At 44.1% G+C, this 4,708-nt stretch overlaps 1 pseudogene; it reads right to left on the reverse strand.

Annotated features, from left to right (window-relative positions):
- Positions 1-265: 265 nt before the first annotated feature.
- LOC102488881 (importin subunit alpha-1 pseudogene) lies at positions 266-2,660 on the reverse strand (annotated as a pseudogene).
- Between the last annotated feature and the right edge of the window lie 2,048 nt (positions 2,661-4,708).

Raw genomic sequence — 4,708 nt, forward strand, 5'->3', positions numbered from 1 at the left:
CTACATGGGAATCTAGCAATGTAACTAATACTCCATCTGCTGGTCCCTCTTTCTTGTTATTTCTTTTTTTTTAATGTAAATATTTATAGCTGTAAAAGTGCCCCTTAGTGCTGCATCCTCAAAGTTTTGGTAGGTTGTGTTTTTGTTTTCATTCATCTTTATTTCTGATTTGTCTTGTGATTTCTTCTTTGGTTATTTAAGAGTGTGTTGTTTCTTTTTTCTTTTCTTTTCTTTCCTTTTTTAAAGCAAAAGATGGAATTTACTCTTATTCACAGGGCAGTGCAAGGTATGAAATTCCACCTAGAAATAAGAAGCCCATTTGGAGGATAAGCTTCATAGAGTACGTGCAGTTTGGAACTGTTCAAGTATAGTTTGGTTGTAAAAAGTGCTACAATGGGACCGGCAGTTAGCGTAATGGCTATGTCGCTGGACTCCCACGTAGTCGATCGCGGTTCGTGTCCCGGACCCGGGGGCTTAAAAATCACGCCCGGCTTGAGTCCCAGACTTGGTGGCTTAAACTCACGCCGGGCGCATGTGCGTGCATGCCCAAGATCCCGAGAGGAGAATGGAGGAGAAGGGATTGCAGCGTGACCATCCCCCCTGGGGGGTGATTTCTCGCTTTCTGTCTCTCTGTCTCTCTCTGTCTGCCTGGCGAGTGCACGCGCCCTATAGCGAAAACCTCTCCAAAAAAAAAAAAAGTGCTACAGTAACAACCACATTTAAAAAGAGTTCTTGGTAGAGACACAGTAAGACAAACTTATACCAAACATAGCACATGACAAACACCTCTGAGCCTCCGCTGTGCAGCCCAAAAGTTAAAGGCCCCAGAAATCCCATTCTGCACTTGGGAGTTACAGCCATCGGAGGTAGTTTCTGGTGCAACATTCTGATCTTCCTCTTGCTCATCCTCTACAGAGAAATACTTTTCAATCAAGTTTAATGAAGCCCTTACACAGACTTTTTCTCATGGTTTTGTAGAATTTCAATTTTTTCCAGGCCTCCACATTCTTTGATCATTACACTAAGTTTCTCAGTTTCTCCTAGTTTCTCAGCAGCCTGAAAGATATTTGAAATGGCATCCAAGATTACAAGAATAATTTTGGTGTCTTACACAGTTAAAAGGCTCATCACAGTTCTATTATACCACAGTGGACGAGATGTACAATCTGCTCAGCTGTTCTACCACTTGTGTAGTTGGTCACAGCCTACACAGCCTCCTTTGTGTCTGAAAGTCAGCCTTGCAGAACACGTCAAGGAACGGGACTAACCCATGATTCATAACCTGCTGTATCAGGTCCTGCCAGCCAGCTGTGATGTTGGACATTGTCCGTGTAGCTTCTTGCTGAATATTCGTCTTGGGGTTAGCAGGCTGGGGAAGAGGGCAGGTGAGTGCTCCATCTATCACAACCTGGGTTTGTTCATCTGTCCCAGTGACAATATTACCTCTGGCTCTTAGTGCAGAGGTCACAATGGGCAACTCAGTAGTTCTTAGAAGCTTCACAAGTTGGGGCATGACTCCTGTTCTACAACCACTTCGATCTGTTCGTTTGGGCCATTGGTAAGGTACAAAATAACTCAGCAGAGGGACCAGCAGTTGGAGCAATGGCTATGTCACTGGACTCCCACGTAGCCGACCGCAGTTTGAGTCCCAGACCCGGTAGCTTAAACTCACGCTGGGTGCATGTGTGTGCATGCCCAAGATCCTGAGAGGAGAAAGGAGAAGGGATTGTGGCTTTGCCATCCCCTCTGGGGAGTGATTTCTCACTTTCTGTCTCTCTGTCTCTGTCTTTCTGGCAAGCCCACGTGCCCTGTAGCAAAAACCTCTCCAAAAATAATAATAATAATAATAATAATAACCCAGCAGGTTATCTTCTAGTGCTTCGGGATCATCATGAGGCAGGAGACAAACTAAAGTAGGAAGAATTTGTTCAACAGCCTCTAGCAGGGATGCAGGGCGCTCGTGGCAAAGGTTTGAAAGTGTCTAGGTAAGGTTACATGAGTAACCATACGCTAATGATGGCGTATCAGCAACTACAAGGAGAGCCAGCAGTGGGTCAACTGGTTCATACTTGATAACCAGGTCCTGGAAAACTGAACCATCTCCCGCGATGGTTCCTAGAGCCCAGATGACTTGTCCACTGATGTGCGCATGGCGAGAGGCCAACAGAGAAATGAATGCTGGGATAGCACCTCCATCTACCACAGCCTTGGTCTGTTCTGATGTCCCAGAAGCAATGTTAGTGAGTGCCCATGCAGATTCAAACTGGATAGGACTACAATCATTTCTGCCCAAAAAGGACAAAATTTTTGAAATCAACCCAGCCTGGATGATGTTGTCTATGGGGGCTCTTTTTCCCTAGAACGCAGCTTCCTAGCAGCTTGCATAGCCTGGAGTTGGCTTCCCAAATTATTGCTATTTATGCCTTTGACAATGTCATCAATGGACCAATTTAGAGTACCCTGGTTGTCGCGGTTTCCATGTGGTGGAGAAGCAGCATCATCAGGAAATGAGCTTACGTTTCTCCTTTACAGCATCTGGTCACCCTTCTTAGCTTTCCTCAGTTCCACGTTAACTTCTGTTCTTCACACCTCATTTCTGTACTGTCTTTTCCCTTGTTCTTGAATCTGTTAAGACCAACAGCATTCTCATTGGTGGACATGGTTATGAGACAGAGGGAGAAAGCTGCACTGACAGCTCAGGCTCCCACAAGAGGAAGCACTGGGCTCACAGGCTGGGAGTCTTCCGCCCTCAAAATGTCCACCCTGGCTCAGCCTTAACATGTACTAAGAATGTGTTGTTTCTAGAAATTTCCATGAATTCGTGAATTTTCTAGTTTTTAATTTCATTTTTTAATTTATTTAATTCCATTTGTTATTATTTTTAATTTGATCAGACAGAGACAGAGAGAAAGGGAAAGTGAGAAATCAACCGGGAAAGAGAGAAAGCAAGTCGCCAGGTCCAGGATTGGAACCACGGTTGGCCGTGTGGAAATCCAGTGCCCCTAGCCACAATGCTACCTGCTGGTCCCCAGTTTTTAATTTCTAACTTTATCCCATTATGGTTAGAGAAGATACTTTGTATGGTATCTACTTTTTAAAATCTATTGAGGTTTAGTTTGTGGCCTAATATGTGGCCTATCTTGGGAAATGTCCGGTGTGAACTTAAGAAGAATGTGCGTGCTATGGTTGTCAGCACAGTCTTCTGTATATGTGTTAGTCTAGTTGGTTCACCATGTTCCATCTTCTTTTTCATCCTTATCTTTTGTCTGGTTGTTCTATTCACTATTGACATGGGGTGTTAAAGTTTACAACTATTTTTGTAGAACCATTTTCCCCTTTAGTCCTGTCAGGCCACAATCCCTAGGTAGTGACCCACCCAAGTATCAGCCATCCTGTGCCATGGGTACATGTATGGAGCATGTTCAGGGAGATCTGGGACTTAAACCCAGGACTTTTCCCTTGTGAGTCCAAAACGTGCATTATTTCTGTGTCGCTGCATGGCACCTCTTTGTGTATTTTGATGCCCATCATTTGATACATAAATGTTTATAAGTCTATATCCTCTTACTGCACTGTACTTTTTAAATATGTAATGTCCTTCTCTGTCTCTTGTAAATTTTTTTATTTAAACACATTTTGTCTAATGTTAGTATTGCCAGACCCACTCTCTTTGGTTACTTTTTGCATGCAATTTCTTTTTCCTTTCTTTCACTTTCAACCTATTTTTGTCGTTTGATCCAATGTGGATCACATGTTTTCAGCTATAGTGCTCATCTTTTCTTTTGGTGGGAACGTTTAGTCTTTTTACATGTAAAATAATTCCTGTAGAGGAAGGACATCCCTCGTCACTTCGTTGTCTGTGAGCATGAGACTATGGATGCCCCAGGTCAGGCAGAGAGAGAAAATTCAGGCCCTCAGCAGAACGGGTGATGGCCATCTGTTACTAGGGAAGGGGGGGGGTCTCCTTTACTCTGTCACAAATTCAGCATAACATTGTCCAGAAATTCCCTAACAGAACATGTAGAGGTGATATTTCACCAGCTATCTCAGTATCCCTTAGCCCATTCGAGCTGACACAGTAACCATCACATCATCTATATTCTGAGATAGATCTTAGGCTACTTCTCACCCCTATGGAAAATTCCATGACAAGATACTGAAGTTAGCAGCTCACTGAGAAAGCTTTGTGTCTGATCTTGTGGCTTTGCTGAGGATGAAATGAGAGTTCTGACAGACAAGGAGTCACACAGCCTCAGAAGCATGAGGAGAGGCAATTAAGTCTCTTAGCCCTATGCAGGGGGTACAAACCCTTGCTCTTGTGGTTTATTAAGGCCTTCTGGGAACTTACAGAGGAAAATGTTATAAATATGTAGGACAAGATATGGCAAGGTGGACTCAAAAAGCAGACCATGTACAGAAGAGCCTATTAGCAAGGGGCCAGCAGTCAGTGTAATGGTTATGTCGCTGGACACCCATGTAGTCAACCGTGGTTCGAGTCCTGGACCCAGTGGCTTAAACTCCCTCCAGGCATGTATGTGTACTTGCCCAAGATCCCTAGAGGAGAATGGAGGAGAAGGGATTGCGGCGTGGTCATTATCCCTGAAGGGTGATTTCTCACTTTCTGTCTCTCTGTTTTTCTGGTGAGTGCATGCGCCCTATAGCAAACCACACCCCCCCCCCCAAAAAAAAAAAAAAAAAAACCCCCACA

Source organism: Tupaia chinensis, unplaced genomic scaffold, assembly GCF_000334495.1.
Source record: "Tupaia chinensis unplaced genomic scaffold, TupChi_1.0 Scaffold000591_1, whole genome shotgun sequence".
Taxonomy (NCBI): domain Eukaryota; kingdom Metazoa; phylum Chordata; class Mammalia; order Scandentia; family Tupaiidae; genus Tupaia; species Tupaia belangeri.